General features: G+C 45.4%; 1 protein-coding gene across 2 annotated transcripts in view; it reads right to left on the bottom strand.

Annotated features, from left to right (window-relative positions):
* CERS5 (ceramide synthase 5) overlaps nt 1-18,217 on the bottom strand; it is a 136,756-nt gene that overhangs the window by 55,396 nt on the left and 63,143 nt on the right. The window lies entirely within an intron of this gene.

Below are 18,217 nucleotides of genomic sequence, written 5' to 3'. Positions count from 1 at the left end.
GTAGGTCTCTCACACACAGTGCGGGGGTGGGGAGTAGGTCTCTCACACACAGTGCGGGGGTGGGGAGTAGGTCTCTCACACACAGTGCGGGGGTGGGGAGTAGGTCTCTCACACACAGTGCGGGGGTGGGGAGTAGGTCTCTCACACACAGTGCGGGGGTCGGGAGTATGTCTCTCACACACAGTGCGGGGGTCGGGAACATGTCTCTCACACACAGTGCGGGGGTCGGGAACATGTCTCTCACACACAGTGCGGGGGTCGGGAACATGTCTCTCACACACAGTGCGGGGGTCGGGAACATGTCTCTCACACACAGTGCGGGGGTCGGGAACATGTCTCTCACACACAGTGCGGGGGTCGGGAACATGTCTCTCACACACAGTGCGGGGGTCGGGAACATGTCTCTCACACACAGTGCGGGGGTCGGGAACATGTCTCTCACACACAGTGCGGGGGTCGGGAACATGTCTCTCACACACAGTGCGGGGGTCGGGAACATGTCTCTCACACACAGTGCGGGGGTCGGGAACATGTCTCTCACACACAGTGCGGGGGTCGGGAACATGTCTCTCACACACAGTGCGGGGGTCGGGAACATGTCTCTCACACACAGTGCGGGGGTCGGGAACATGTCTCTCACACACAGTGCGGGGGTCGGGAACATGTCTCTCACACACAGTGCGGGGGTCGGGAACATGTCTCTCACACACAGTGCGGGGGTCGGGAACATGTCTCTCACACACAGTGCGGGGGTCGGGAACATGTCTCTCACACACAGTGCGGCGGTCGGGAACATGTCTCTCACACACAGTGCGGGGGTCGGGAACATGTCTCTCACACACAGTGCGGGGGTCGGGAACATGTCTCTCACACACAGTGCGGGGGTCGGGAACATGTCTCTCACACACAGTGCGGGGGTCGGGAACATGTCTCTCACACACAGTGCGGGGGTCGGGAACATGTCTCTCACACACAGTGCGGGGGTCAGGAGTATGCAACACACAGTGCAGGGGTCAGGAGTATGCAACACACAGTGCAGGGGTCAGGAGTATGCAACACACAGTGCAGGGGTCAGGAGTATGCAACACACAGTGCAGGGGTCAGGAGTATGCAACACACAGTGCAGGGGTCAGGAGTATGCAACACACAGTGCAGGGGTCAGGAGTATGCAACACACAGTGCAGGGGTCAGGAGTATGCAACACACAGTGCAGGGGTCAGGAGTATGCAACACACAGTGCAGGGGTCAGGAGTATGCAACACACAGTGCAGGGGTCAGGAGTATGCAACACACAGTGCAGGGGTCAGGAGTATGCAACACACAGTGCAGGGGTCAGGAGTATGCAACACACAGTGCAGGGGTCAGGAGTATGCAACACACAGTGCAGGGGTCAGGAGTATGCAACACACAGTGCAGGGGTCAGGAGTATGCAACACACAGTGCAGGGGTCAGGAGTATGCAACACACAGTGCAGGGGTCAGGAGTATGCAACACACAGTGCAGGGGTCAGGAGTATGCAACACACAGTGCAGGGGTCAGGAGTATGCAACACACAGTGCAGGGGTCAGGAGTATGCAACACACAGTGCAGGGGTCAGGAGTATGCAACACACAGTGCAGGGGTCAGGAGTATGCAACACACAGTGCAGGGGTCAGGAGTATGCAACACACAGTGCAGGGGTCAGGAGTATGCAACACACAGTGCAGGGGTCAGGAGTATGCAACACACAGTGCAGGGGTCAGGAGTATGCAACACACAGTGCAGGGGTCAGGAGTATGCAACACACAGTGCAGGGGTCAGGAGTATGCAACACACAGTGCAGGGGTCAGGAGTATGCAACACACAGTGCAGGGGTCAGGAGTATGTAACACACAGTGCAGGGGCCAGGAGTATGTAACATGCTCAGTGCAGAGGTGATGAGTAAATAAAGCAGAGTGCAGTTATAAAGAGTCAATAATGCAGAGCTCAGAGGGCAGTAGTATGCAATGCAGAGTTCAGTGGCCACAACTAATGCAGAATGCTGGGGTCCCCTGTATACAGCATGCCCTCTGTGCACTGGGTAGGTTCTGCTGATGCCTCACAGGCTCACATCTCATAATAGGGACTCTGAACTAACCTCAGGCTATTATGTCACCTCCAGTGACACCATCATATCCTCTTTCAAAACTGATTTTTTTTTGTTCACCCTCCATATACAGAGTAGTGCAAGGAAGCAGCAGCGAGACACAGCTACCTGTTATGACATGTTGGTCTCCATCGATCCACCTCTCCCTTCCAACCCAGGTACTTGTATGCGATGTCACATACAAGTGCCCGTGATGGACACAAGAGGTGAATTGGCAAGCTATAGTCTTGCGACGCTTCCTTGTGCGGCTCTGTATATGGGGAAGTTACATGTCAGAAGAAAGGGCATCACATGCCACTTCTGGGATGTGTATGAGGGGTTGACGACCCCTGTGCTACACTCAGTCCTGTATACACAATGGTGAGTTTTCAGTGTGCCAACTTAAAGCAGAAAAAGTTTATTCCCCCTTTCCCTTGAAAAATAAATAAAACAAACCCACCAATTGCATAAAGCCAACTATAAAAAGCTAAATAAAAATGTTAAAATACTACAAACATCCATCATCTTCTCTCCAGAAGACCCGTACAAAGCTATTTTATCACAATGAACTCAGCCTTATAGGCTTGTTATTTCCTTAGCAACAAAAACATTACCATTGTAGTTAGCCAAGACTAGCCTGGAGAATGACTATATCAGGTATGTATAGTGATCATCCGAAGATCAAAAGCTCTCTCCTACATGGAAATATCTTCTAATGAGGAACCTAGCGGTGTCACTCACAGGTTTTTACCTAGACTCACACAGTGCAAGACAAATCCATTGTGAGGGACACAACGCTTAAAGCACAACACACAATAGCTACACCACAGAGCTATATTGGTGCAAAGCAGCTGCCATATTAGTACTGATGTCTGCTATCACATGTGTGGAAATACTACTATGTTTCTAATAAGCAAATATATACTAAAGATGCTATTTTTTTTTATCCAATGCCCATTTTCACCATTCAGTTAAGGCCAGATTTAGGTGATATACACACAGTCTTATAAATTTAAGGGCAATTCTGTCTTATGAGCATTTAAGCTGGGAGAGTGGCTTAAAGCGATTGTAAAGGCTCGTGTTTTTTTTTCCGATAAAAATAACAAACGTGTTATACTTACCTCCTCTGTGCAGGGGTTTTGCACAGCAAAGCCTGGATCTTCCTCTTCTCGGGTTCCTCCTCGCTGCTCCTGGCCCCTCCCTCCTGTTGAGTGCCCCCCCAGCAAGCAGCTTGCTATGGGGTCACCGGAGCTGAGTCACAGCTCTCTGTGTCCATTCAGACATAGAGCCCCGCCCCCCTCCCCTAATTGGCTAGCTGACTTTGATTAACAGCAGCGGGAGCCAATGGTGCCGCTACTGTGTCTCAGTCTATCAGGAAGGAGAATCTCAGACGGCAGACAGTCGTGGACATCGCTGGAAAGAGGGACCTCAGCAGTGGCAGCCCATCCATTAGGGGCCACCGCCCCCCCCCCCCCAATCCATGCGTCTGATCCCCTGATCATCATACAGGGTGCTGGACCATGGATTCCAATTGGGGAGGGGGGGGATTTGAAGCACGTGATTAGAGCCAGAGGCTTTAAGATAAAAAGAAAAAGAAAAAAAAAAATCTGCCTTTACAACCCCTTTAGTGCCGGTTCACAACTGTGTGATGCAGGAACCCTGCGAGTTGCCGCATCGCACAGCATTTTACACTGACATATGTGAACTGCTGGGAGTGTCAATACATTGTTAATGACGCCCCCATTTCAGCTCGCATATCGCACTGCGAAATGACAGTTCGGACATGAATTGGATTGCATGGGTGTGATCAGATTCTGGTGCGGACCAAAAAAGGGTCCTGTGCCAGTTTGGTTCGAATGCGATGCAATATCAGTCATACAATCGCATTGCACGGACATCGCATGTGATTTGCACTGCGGTGCGAATCTCATGCGATATCGCAGAATGCACAAGTGTCAACCGGCACTTAAAGTGAATCTAGTATGGGGCGGTCACTGTTAACCTTCATCCAAAAGCTTCCTACATGCCTGGATCTACAGACTATTTTGAGAGATTGTGTGGACAGAAGGTGATCCTTGATTAAGATAGAGATAAGATTAGATTAAGATAAGCCCAGTTTGTGGACACCAGTCCAGAGCCACACCTAAACCCCCTCCCCCAACAAAAAAGCGAATTGCTCATCTCATCCTGAACATCACTGCCTCTTCGGCTGCTTACATCCTTTGTTTCAATATCCTAATCAGCGCTGGCAGCACCTATACAGCGCCCCCCTCATGGTTTTTAATGGGGCTGCACTGGAGATGCACTTTAGGCATTACCAGTGCTGAAGGTGGTCTTGGCCTGGAGAAGGCTGGAGATAACTGATGTAGATTTTATTACAAGTGCATTTGTCCTCTAATACTATATATTTTCCAACAATATGTTGCCCATTCCTCAGATTCCACAAGCACAGCTACAGTTACAAAGTGTACACCGATAATGGCTAAATCATAGCACTAAAGAGGTGGGTGTGACATATAATGAAGGTGCAATCACACCCAGCTATCAGAAGGTCAATATTTTGAACTGTCTGCATGAATATACGACTGATAACACTCAGAAATGTGTAAACATTACTCTACCTACCCTGACAGAACAGGAGCGATCTGAAATTCTGTTTACATTGCCATTGTTGTATGTAACTTTAGCCACAATCAGCTGGCTGTGCAGGTAATATCCAGCCACCAATTCTATACACTAAATCCGGCCATAGGTGGGTTGAATCTCATTGAGTTCAGCAGGGTCCAGACAAGATTAGATCCATCTAGGGGCAGGCTGATTGTACCCAAGTTGATCAATCGATCGACTTGGGTACAAGAAGCATGTCGGCTTTCTAGCATGCAATCATTGACAACTCATGCTTGCAGGAGAGAAATCACAATCTATGACCGGCTTAAAAGTAGAACTATAGACAAAACTTTTTTTTTTTTTTTTTTTTGATAGAATAAAAAGGAAGGTCATAACCGGTGTCAAATATGATATCAAATTTTGAATCAGGATTAGTCGTATTTAAGTGGACTAAAATCTCCATTACATACTAGGCTCGGTTCACACCAGTGCACTGTGCGACCTCGCATGTGATTCGCCTTGCACTGCAAATCACATGCGATGCGAAAAATTGTATTTGCATTGCATTCTGACCAAAGTCGTGCAGGACCCTTTTTTTGTTCACACCCATGTGATCCCATCCATGTCCGAACTGACAGTACGCACTGCAATATGCGAACCGATCGTGGGGTGTCAACTTTATATTGACACCCGCAGCGGTTCGCATAAAGCAGTGTGAACTGCCTGCGTGTTAGGCGCGATGTGGGAACCAGCAGTGGATTCACAGCGTTCCCACATGGCACCTATGTAAACCGAGCGATAGTCAACTAAAATCTCCAGTACATTTCAGTCACTTCCAAGCTCATTATATACTCCTGAAAAATCTAATAGCATGTTATTACTTATGGTATTAAGGTTTGACCATGCACTACAGACAGATTTAGGCTGGGTTCACATATATGCGAATTGGATGTGTTATTACCCATAATGTGTGTGAATGTGAACAGCTTTTAATGCAGCCAGTTCACACATGTGCAGGGTGGCGCGGTTTTAAAAACTGTACGTTTTTGGGTCTGGTCCAGGTCTGATATCAGGTAAAAATCTGCACCTAAACCGTGAACAGAAACACAACGGACTGCCGCACTGAAACCACGACCGCATATACGTGAACCCAGTCTTAGACTTTGTGAAATATATATAACCAGTGTTAATTTTGATGTTAAATTTTGATTCAGTTTTAGTCAAAGTCTTGACTAAAATGCCATTTTTGCTTGAACCCGGGTTCACACCTATGCGAATTAGATGCGGCTTAGCAGCTTACACCGCATCTAATTTGCAGGACATTTTAAAATACATTCATATGAATGCATCTGGTTCACATATGTGCGTTGCATTCGCGCTGCGCATTGCACAAAAAACGTGTGCGTTTTCTGGGCATTGTGGTGCGAATTACGAGCCCCTTATCTTCTATGGGAACGCATCTGCTTCGCAGATGCATTGCGTTCTGAACATGGATTTTCTACTTCTCCTCACTACACCTCCCCCTCTCCCTGCTCACTGATCCTGAGCTAAAACGCAGTGATTCCTTTGAACAGGAGATTTTTATCTCCCCAGTGAAACCTGAGCTTCAATTCGCACCACACATGTGTGAAACCGGGCTTAGTCGTATTTTAGCCATCTGAATTGTTTTAGTCGTATTTTAGTTGACTAAAATAGTGTTAGTTTTGTCAACAAAATTAACATTGGACCCATGTCAGTTTATTTTTTGCCATCTGTGTCACACTGGGGAGCATTCGCTTCACTTCCTGACCCAAACCCAAAACAGGAAGTGAAAGACTCCCTGCAAATTAAAGGGAATCCCTAGATCACCAGAACTAGTGCCCCCCATTAAAAGATTTCCCCTTTTCTGGGCACAACCAGGCCTGTACTGGCCATAGGGACTACAGGGAGATTCCCGGTGGGCTGATGGCTCAGTGGGCCAGTCAGGTGCAGTCCTGGAGCCGCTCCTCTCTGACAGTGAGTGATCGCAATTTCACTCCTGTCAGGAGGAGACGCTTCCTTCCATTAGGCGTTATGCTCCCTCCAGCCTGCAGGGACTTTCCTTCCTCTCTCCCCTATCACTTGTTATCACATGACTGGAGAGAGGAACGAGAAGCAGCCTTCAAAACGGTGAGTCCATGTGGGAGGGGGAGGAGAGGGAGGACACTGATGTGAAGGGCTGCTGATGGGGGCTCTCTGATGGGGACTCTGATGTGAAGTGGGCTGCTGGTGGGGACTGCTATGTGAAGTGGGCTGCTGGTGGGGACTGCTATGTGAAGTGGGCTGCTGGTGGGGACTGCTATGTGAAGTGGGCTGCTGGTGGGGACTGCTATGTGAAGTGGGCTGCTGGTGGGGACTGCTATGTGAAGTGGGCTGCTGGTGGGGACTGCTATGTGAAGTGAGCTGCTGTTGGGGACACTCTGATGTAAGGGGGACGCTGTTGGGGACACTCTGATGTAAGGGGGACGCTGTTGGGGACACTCTGATGTAAGGGGGACGCTGTTGGGGACACTCTGATGTAAGGGGGACGCTGTTGGGGACACTCTGATGTAAGGGGGACGCTGTTGGGGACACTCTGATGTAAGGGGGACGCTGTTGGGGACACTCTGATGTAAGGGGGACGCTGTTGGGGACACTCTGATGTAAGGGGGACGCTGTTGGGGACACTCTGATGTAAGGGGGACGCTGTTGGGGACACTCTGATGTAAGGGGGACGCTGTTGGGGACACTCTGATGTAAGGGGGACGCTGTTGGGGACACTCTGATGTAAGGGGGACGCTGTTGGGGACACTCTGATGTAAGGGGGACGCTGTTGGGGACACTCTGATGTAAGGGGGACGCTGTTGGGGACACTCTGATGTAAGGGGGACGCTGTTGGGGACACTCTGATGTAAGGGGGACGCTGTTGGGGACACTCAAAATTAAAGTGGGCCAGTCATGAGGAAGTCCAGGGCCAAATTTTTGTCCCAGTCCAGCCCTGGGGACAACCCAAACTTTTGGATTTTCTTTTACTTTCAATGACAATGGTAAACAGGACAAATAGAGAGGGTGAATCTTCCCAACAGGTGTTTTAATACCTCTCCACTCTACCCAAAACTAAAAACTTTTGCCTTCTTGTCAAATTCAGATTATCCAGCTTGTGGGGACTGTGGCGATTGTATTTTGGATGCAGCCCCTGGAGCGATTACCTGCAGTTCGGGAAATATGATTGGCCTGGGCGAAAGTGGTTTACATCCAAGGGTGATCGTCTGTCCTGCATGTAATCGCTCTATGTGTGATTACATAGAAACACGGGCAGACAACTGCAGCCACTGTCAGCCTTGTCATTGCTTTGTACAGGCTGACTGGCTGAAACTACCCACAGATATCTACCACATTGTGTCAACTGGCACTAAAATACCATGCGACTCTAGCCTTAGTGGTTACTTTATACTGTGCATAGAAGGTTCTCAACATAAAAGCTTCACATGCAGCCATGCGTATCCTCAGTCACACAGGGGTGTCTGTATATGAAACTGAACAGCGGCGATACCGAGGATCGCTACTGATCTCAGTTCATTAACGGTTTATAAAACAGAGAGAACATGTTCTCAGCTGATCATCTCCGCACCCAGAGAAGCTGTCATTGATTGACACAGAAACGGCCAGTTTATGAAGGTGCAATCTCAGCACTTCAGTGGCGATCAGTATCAGAATTCACACTCCCCGATTCACCAGCCCAGAGCTGGTGAATCAGGGAGAAAATCCTGGGGGACATGAGGGGGAAGGAGAAAAATAATGACTTCTTTCTTCCACGATCAGACCCCTGAAGACATTAAACATGTCCCCCTGCCATGTTCATGTGTATATACAGCTCATACGTTTGCATACCCTGGCAGAATTTAGGATTTCTTGGCCATATTTCAGAGAATATGAATGATAACACAAACTTTACTTTCACTCATAATTAGTGTAATTAGTGTTTTTTTTATCAATCAACTTTGTTTACTCTTTAAATCATAATGACAACAGAAACTACCCAAATGACCCCGATCAAAAGTTCACATACCCTGGTGATTTTGGCCTGATAACATGCACACACGTTGACACAAATGGGTTTGAATGGCTATTAAAAGGTAACCATCCTCACCAGTGATATGTTTGCTTGTAATTGGTGTGTGTGTATAAAAGGTCAATGAGTTTCTGGACTCCTGCCAGACCCTTGCATCTTTCATCCAGTGCTCTACTGACGTTTCTGGATTCTGAGTCATGGAGAAAGCAAAAGAATTGTCAAAGGATCTGTGGGAAAAGGTAGTTGAACTGTATAAAACAGGAAAGGGATATAAAAAAAGATATCCAAGGAATTGAGAATGCAAATCAGCAGTGTTCAAACTCTAATCAAGAAGTGGAAAACGAGGGGTTCTGTTGAAACCAAACCACGGTCAGGTAGACCAACTAACATTCCAGCCTCAACTGCCAGGAAAATTGTTCGGAATGCAAAGAAAAACCCACAAAACACTTCAAGTGAAATACAGGACTCTCTGAAAACATGTGGTGTGGTTGTTTCAAGATGCACAATAAGGAGGAACGTGAAGAAAGATGGGCTGCATGGTCGAGTCGCCAAAAGAAAGCCATTACTACACAATTGCCACAAAGTATCCCACTTACAATACGCCAAACAGCACAGAGGCAATCCTCAAACCTTCTGGCACAAAGTCATCTGGAGTGATGAGACCAAAATTGAGCTTTTTGGCCCCAACCATAAACACTACATTTGGAGAGGAGTCAACAAGGCCTATGATGAAAAGGTACACCATTCCTACTGTGAAACACGGAGGTGGATCGCTGATGTTTTGGGTATGTGTGAGCTACAATGGCACAGGAAATTTGGTCAAATAAGACGGCAAGATGAATGCAGTATGTTATAAAAAAAAAATACTGGATGAAAATTTGCATTCATCAGCCAGGAAGCTGCGCATGGGACGTACCTGGACATTCTAACGTAACAATGATCCAAAATACAAGGCCAAGTCGACCTGTCATTGGCTACAGCAGAATAAAGTGAAGGCCCTGGAGTGGCCATCTCAGACACCTGACCTCAATATCATTGAGCCACTCTGGGGAGATCTCAAACGTGCAGTTCATGCAAGACGGCCCAAGAATTTATAGAAACTGGAAGCTTTTTGCCAAGAGGAATGGGCAGCTTTACCATCTGAGAAGATAAAGAATCTCATCCACAAATACCACAAAAGACTTCAAGCTGTCATTGATGTTAAAAGGGGGCAATACACGGTATTAAGAACTGAGGCATGTAAACTTTTGATCAGGGTCATTTGGTTAGTTTGTGTTGCCATTGTGATTTAAAAAGAGTAAAAACACAGTTGATTGATAATAAATGGCTTCAGCCAAACACTAACCATGAGTGAAAGAAAAGTTTGTGTTATCATTCATATTCTCTGAAAAATGACCAAGAAATCAAATTCATCCTGGGTATGTAAACTTATGAGCACAACTGTATGTACAGCGGGGATGGAATGTATTCAGACCCCCTTAAATTTTTCACTCTGTTATATTGCAGCCATTTGCGAAAATCATTTAAGTTCATTTTTTTCCTCATTAATGTACACACAGCACCCCATATTGACAGAAAAACACAGAATTGATGACATTTTTGCAGATGTATTAAAAAAGAAAAACTGAAATATCACATGGTCCGAAGTATTCAGACCCTTTGCTGTGACACTCATATATTTAACTCAGGTGCTGTCCATTTCTTCTGATCATCCTTAAGATGGTTCTACACCTTCATTTGAGTCCAGCTGTGTTTGATTATACTGATTGGACTTGATTACGAAAGCCACGCACCTGTCTATATAAGACCTTACAGCTCAGAGTGCATGTCAGAGCAAATGAGAATCATGAGGTCAAAAGGAAGTGCCTGAAGAGCTCAGAGACATAATTGTGGCAAGGCACAGATCTGGCCAAGGTTACAAAAAAATTTCTGCTGCACTTAAGGTTCCTAAGAGCACAGTGGCCTCCATAATCCTTAAAGGGAAGACGTTTGGGGCGACCAGAACCCTTCCTAGAGCTGGCCGTCCGGCCAAACTCAGCTATCGGGGGAGAAGAGCCTTGGTGAGAGAGGTAAAGAAGAACCCAAAGATCACTGTGGCTGAGCTCCAGAGATGCAGTCGGGAGATGGGAGAAAGTTGTAGAAAGTCAACCATCACTGCAACCCTCCACCAGTCGGGGCTTTATGGCAGAGTGGCCCGACCGAAGCCTCTCCTCAGTGCAAGACACATGAAAGCCCGCATGGAGTTTGCTAAAGAACAGTCCCAACAGTGAAGCATGGTGGTGGCAGCATCATGCTGTGGGGGTGTTTTTCAGCTGCAGGGACAGGACAACTGGTTGCAATCGAGGGAAAGATGAATGCGGCCAAGTACATGGATATCCTGGACGAAAACCTTCTCCAGAGTGCTCAGGACCTCAGACTGGGCCGAAGGTTTACCTTCCAAAAAGACAATGACCCTAAGCACACAGCTAAAATAACGAAGGAGTGGCTTCACAACAACTCTGTGACTGTTCTTGAATGGCCCAGCCAGAGCCCTGACTTAAACCCAATTGAGCATCTCTGGAGAGACCTAAAAATGGCTGTTCACCAACATTTACCATCCAACCTGACAGAACTGGAGAGGATTTGCAAGGAGGAATAGCAGAGGATCCCCAAATCCAGGTGTGAAAAACTTTTTGCATCTTTCCCAAAAAGACTCATGGCTGTATTAGATCAAAAGGGTGCTTCTACTAAATACTGAGCAAAGAGTCTGAATACTTAGGACCATGTGATATTTCAGTTTTTCTTTAATAAATCTGCAAAAATGTCAACAATTCTGTGTTTTTCTGTCAATATGGGGTGCTGTGTGTACATTAATGAGGAAAAAAATGAACTTAAATGATTTTAGCAAATGGCTGCAATATAACAAAGAGTGAAAAATTTAAGGGGGTCCGAATACTTTGTCACCACTGTATATATATTTTTTGTGTAGGGGGACTAATTATTTTATTAATATGGAGGTGGGTGGCCTCCCCTGAGAATGTCAGTGTACTGAGCAGCGGTACATCTCACACACAAATTCAAGAGGTTTCCAAGTAAATGGATTTTTTTTTTCCCGATTTTTTTAGACGTCATGGGTCTTTTTTTTTTTTTTTTTTTTGTGAATGTGCTGTATTAAAGCAATAAAAAGCTCTTTGATTTGATTTAATATGTAAAAAAAGCATTTTTAACCATGTTCAGCAGGTATGGACAGGCAGTGGCTACCACATAATAGCCTATGAACTACTTTAATGGGCTACAAACTACTACCACTGCTAAGAAGGCTTTATGACAGAAGTTCCTAGTACAATGCATGAAGGTAAAAAAAACAAAAAAAAAAACCTTCTCCCTTTAGAACCACTTTAGGTAAGCACCAGTAATGCAGAGCCTCACTGGAAGTATTGAAAATCACGTCTCAATGAAGAAAAAAAAAAAAAAAAAAAAAAAAAGGAGTGGCATCTTAAAGCGGAGTTCCACCCAAAAGTGGATCTTCCGCTTTAAAGGAGTTCTAACCCCCTGACATGCCTAGTTTTGACAGGTACCCAGCTCCCACTTCTGCTGCACTGCCTAGGCAACTCCTCTTCTCCCTCCTTCCAATTTGCTGGGACACGTCACAGGCCCCAGAAGATGGCCCGGCCATTCAGGACAGCGCAGCCCACACATGCTGTCACAGCCGGGTGTCCACACTTGCAATGCAGACACTACGGAGAGGGAGAACAGCAAGGCATCGGGTGCCCGCCTTACCGAACAGTGGAAAAGGTGTGTGTGAGTGTTTATTAAAAGTCAGCAGCTACACTCTTTGTAGCTGACTTTTAATAAATTGAAAAATGAGTGCAACTCCGCTTTAACCGCTGTCACATCCATTTGTCATTAAAAATTGGGCAATAAGTGGCTTGAGCGCTGCTAAACTGGGCATTAACCACATTTAACCATATTTTCTGTGACTAACCAACCTAAGATTCTAACTGAGGCAGGCCAAATCTGGGGTTTACAGCCCTTCTATAAAAAACACACTGGCCCTGCTGATCCCAGTAATTCTGCAGGCCATGATTCCACGACTTGTGAAACCGGAGTTAATATTTAATGATGTTAAGAGACGTTATTAGAATGAAAACACGGCTATATTAGCAGGCAGGAAGCATCTGCACTTTGAACTTGGCAAGAGATAGTGCTGAGAAAAATAGTGTGCATCTCCTCCAGTTGAGCTGGTTATTCTGCCAGACAAAGGATTACACATTGTTTGGCTTATTTTAATCAAACTCTGTAAAAGTTGCCAAATTCCATTCACTGTCAAAATAGAATCTTCATTTTTGAATACACTGTGGGAAAAAAAAAAAAAAAAAATCACTCGCTAATCAGTTTTCCAAAGGTTAGTGAGAGCTCTGTTCCACTCCAAACAGCGCTGTGCCTAGGAAGTATTTTTTCCCAAGTTAAGTGGCCAGTCCACCCAAAAGTGACATTTTAGTTGACTAGATCACCCACTCATTTCTTTATTTCCATTAGGGACCAATTAGGGAGGTTCAGCTAAGGGTTTTCAGGACAGCTCATCAGCCCTGCCCATTACAATGCAGTATAAATCTTCCTGGTGTGTGTTCCTTTTATTTCACAGAAAAGGTCACAGAATAAGGGATACTTCCACAGCAGGAAGAAGATTGATTAAAAACAACAGCTTTATCCATAAAACACCAGTTGGTTGCTTGACTGTTAAAGTGGTTCTAAAAAGGCATTCTCTGGTGTACAGCAGAGCGGAGAGCAGGAGGCAGCACAGTGCTGGACAGAATGAAGGAAGCGGGAGCTCCCGATATTAATTTTTCATATTAACAAGCTGGTCATTGGTTGTTAGGACCACCCAGCATCCTAGCAACAAATCACCTGCTGAAAAACGTAGCAGATTAAACAGAGACTGCTCCCACTCCCGGATTGGTCCGGTACTGTCCTGCCTCCCGCTCTCCAGTGAGGATGAGAGTAGTGGAGACTGAGGGGAAGGACCAGCAAAGCAGGAACTTGTTTGTGATCAACCTGTCTATTAGATTGTAAGTTCTTCTGAGCAGGGCCCTCTTAATCCTATTGTGTTGTAACTGTATTGTCTCCCTTTTATATTGTAAAGCACTGCGTAAACTGTTGGCGCTATATTTTATTTATTTATTTCAGGTACTTATATAGCGCCATCAATTTACGCAGCGCTTTACATATACATTATACATTCACATCAATCCCTACCCTCAAGGAGCCTACAATCTAAGGTCCCTAACTCACATTCATACATACTGGGAACAATTTAGACAGGATCCAATTAACCTACCAGCATGTCTTTGGAGTGTGGACTATATAAATCCTGAATAATAATAATAATAATAATAATAATAATAATAATAATAATACCTGTCCGGTGACAGGTAGATCGTGATTGACGGATGGCCGACACCCCTCTTTCAGAGAGATTTATTTACACTTCCTATTTTGGCTATGGAACAGAAATGAAGGGACTGTCCCAATGGCACACAGATGGGGGGGGGAGAGAAAACCTTACAGGGGTTATAACCCTCCCTTACTCTTTCCAATATGAAGAAAGAAAGAAAATTTGCCTTTGATTTTACCTTAAATGTATTACATTTTACTGATTTTGCTGGGCACATTAAAGGGTTACAGGAGGTTAGAACTATCGTAAAGAAGCTGTATCTTCAGACTCGTGGTGACTAATCATGTGACTGCCTGTAATCGAAGCCAAAAAGGGTTGGCAGAGAGAGAAGTTCATTCATTCAGAAACAGCCAATCAGCATTCTTCTCCAAGTCTAACTGAGACCACGTGAAAGCATGCTTGTGTGGTGTGATTTTGTAGAGCACCAAGTAAAACAGGACTGAATTATATTTAAGCCTTCCCCCTCCCTACTTTGTTCATTTATTTTTTCACTCCCTGCACTGTGCACTTCCTATAAACACATTCCTAGGTGTGTGCAAGCCCCAGCAGCAGCTGAATGTCACAATTTTTACTGCTGTGACAATGGAAGAACATGTCGGCTGCTGGTACTCCAAGTCATGAGTGTACAGAAAATAGTGACAACACTGCTGCTGAACTGAGTACAAGATGTCACCCTAGGAATGGAAGTGTCTATGGGGATGCTTTGATGGAATGATAAAAAAAAATTTAAAAAAGCACAAAAAAGATTTTTTATTTTTTTTTTAACTTATACAGAACACGCCCCACAACGTGGTTGAAATACACTTTAGGCCAGCTGTCAGAATACTGTAGAGGACAGGGGAGATTTATTTATTACAGGTACTTCTATAGCACCGTCAATTTACGTAGTTCTTTACATATATATTGTACATTGACATCAGTCCCTGCCTCAAGGAGCTTACAATCTAAGATCCCAAACTAACATTCATATACATACTAGAGCCAATTTTAGACAGGAGCAAATTACCCTACCAACAACAAAAAGTAATAAAAATGCCACTGCGGCTAGACCTTAAGTGAGCTAGACTGGAGAGGAAAAACTACATTTTAGAATTCCTCAAAAAGTCATCGCATACTGTCACTTCAAAAGTTAACTTCATCAAAAGTCTGAGGTGTGTTCCTCTGAATTAGGGCGAGCATACAAGAAAAAAAAGGGGAGAAGAATTTTCCCATGTAATTCTTCAAAAAGGAACAACCGGAATTATCAAAAATATAAATAATCTTTATTGAAAAAATCCACATAAACACTGATAACTAGTGAATGTATAAATGACACACCTCCACCACATACAGTAAAATAGACAACGTTGTCTCATGACACAGATGGCCACCACAAGCAGACACACATCCCTCGCCAATACTAATTCTCATAATAAAGTCCCAGTGTGGACACGGATAGATGTGGGTTTAAAGCAGTTCGCTCAGTATTTCATAAATACCGCACATTAAGGATTTATCCTGTCCGCAGCTAAATTAGATAGATGATATTAGGAAACAGTTCATACATTTAGCCCTGGTGATACCAGTTGAAAGTTAATGATGCACAGATGGCAAATCTAATAATGGAGTGAGAGTACGATTTCCTAGTAATGCAGGTCAAGCAGAATGGACATGGCAGGAGTGTTCAGGGTTCCCTAGGTATAAGGGTGTATGGTAACTGTCTAGGATGTCAGCGACAGATGGGGACAGGCTATTGGATCTCTAGGTGGCGTGTGTGTACACTCCCAGACGGGAAGTGGAATCGATACAGCTCACCTCTCTCCCGACGTTCACCTCGTCCGCAGCTTCAATGCAGAGCCGACATTCCACCTGTTTTCATGGGAACTACAGGGGGTGAAAAAAAGACCTTTGTCCACCGCTCCAAATGTCCCAAAGGCATCCGGTGCCGTTGAAGTTCAGCGTTGTTATGCCTGCATGCAACTAGAGCACTCCGATATCTTTTTTTCCAAGTCTCCTGGGGAATGCGGAGGGAGGTTGTCCGCAAGTAGGTGGTCTGTGCCCTCGCTACAGAGAGAGCAGCTCTGAAGAAACTTGTGTCACGAGTGAAACGCGTCAACATGATGCCATCACGCTCTCTGTAGAGAGCAAGTAGGTGGTCTGTGCCCTCGCTACAGAGAGCGTGATGGCATCATGCTGACGCATTTCACTCGTGGCCCGAGTTTCTTCAGAGCTGCTCTCTCTGTAGCGAGGGCACAGACCACCTACTAGCGGACAACCTCCCTCCACATTCCCCGGGGGACTTGCAAAAAAAAGATATCGGAGTGCTCTAGTTACATGCAGGCATCACAACTGAACATCAACGGCACCGGATGCCTTCGGGACATTTGGGCGGTGGACGAAGGTCTTTTTTCACCCCCCCTTTCACCCACCTTCCTCTGGAAACGGGTGGAAGATCGGCTCTGCAATGACGCTGCGGCATGGTGGACATCGGGAGAGCAGTGAGCTGCATCGATTCCACTTCCCGGCTGGGAGGTATATATATATATATATATATATATACATACACACACACACACACACATACATACATATATATATACACACACACACTCACCTGCCCCCTAGAGATCCAATAGCCCGTCCCCATCTGTCGCTAACAACCTGGACGGTTACCATACACCCTTATACCTAGGGAACCCTGAACACTCCTGCCATGTCCATTCTGCTTAACCTGCATTACTAGGAAATTATACTCTCATTCCATTATTAGATTTGCCACCTGTGCATCATTAACTTTCAACTGGTATCACCAGGGCTAAATGTATGAACTGTTTCCTAATATCATCTATCTAATTTAGCCGCGGACAGGATAAATCCTTAATGTGCGGTATTTATGAAATACTGAGCGAACTGCTTTAAACCCACATCTATCCGTGTCCACACTGGGACTTTATTATGAGAATTAGTAATTAATGATATTGGCGAGGGATGTGTGTCTGCTTGTGGTGGCCATCTGTGTCATGAGACAACGTTGTCTATTTTACTGTATGGGGTGGAGGTGTGTCATTCACTAGTTATCAGTGTTTATGTGGACTTTTTCAATAAAGATTATTTATATTTTTGATAATGTCGGTTAATTTGAAGAATTGCTTGGGAAATTCCCTCTTCCAATTACCTACCAGCATGTCTTGGAAGTGTGGAAGAAAACTGGAGTACCCGGAGGAAACCCACACAGGGAGAACATGCAAACTCCATGCAGGTGGTGTCGTGGTTGAGATTTAAACATCTGACCCTAGTGTTTCCAGGCGGACATGCTAACCACTTAGCCACTGTGCTGCCCATCCTCACCATTTAGCATGGATGGGGGTTATCGGGTCATTTCTCTAATTTAAACCAACGGCAAGGACTGTGCTCAAATTGCATCTAAGAGGTGTTTGACAGATGGTGAGGAGGCAATATGTTGCCTCCTCACCGTCTGATTTAACACCCTAAACCCTGCATGTATTGCAACACAGCTCCATTCACTTGAACAGGTTGTGTTTGGCAGGCAGTAGTGCCCACAGAATGAGACATGGGGTATAATACCTGCCACAAATTAAAGTATCATGGCAGCAGCATGTGTATGCCCCTGGCTGCTCCCTTCACATTTGGGGGCAGTAAAACAAAAACTAATCTCCCTCTTTAAACTGCTACTTCCCCCTCTCCATCTTTCTTTCATATCCCACTATCGAGATATTCCTATATGGTATGCTTTTTATGTCAATGCATCCATTTTCCCTTTTTTCTTCCTTTGTTGTTCGTTCTATTTTTTCCCCATTTTTCCAGTTATAAAAAAACAGAAGGTGCAGTGTAGGACAAATGGTACACAACGCATAGTTGCATCTACTGTATTTTACATGGTGTATTATACATGCCCGCTTGGCTTGATTGTCAGCATGTATGCTGACTATTCTACGTATTGAGGAACATGTTCTGTTCTCTCTACTAGTTGTGTACATCCCTTGCTTTTTTGCATAAAGAAAGA

Source organism: Aquarana catesbeiana, linkage group LG02, assembly GCF_042186555.1.
Source record: "Aquarana catesbeiana isolate 2022-GZ linkage group LG02, ASM4218655v1, whole genome shotgun sequence".
NCBI classification, from domain to species: domain Eukaryota; kingdom Metazoa; phylum Chordata; class Amphibia; order Anura; family Ranidae; genus Aquarana; species Aquarana catesbeiana.
This window is presented reverse-complemented; position numbering and strand designations above follow the sequence as displayed.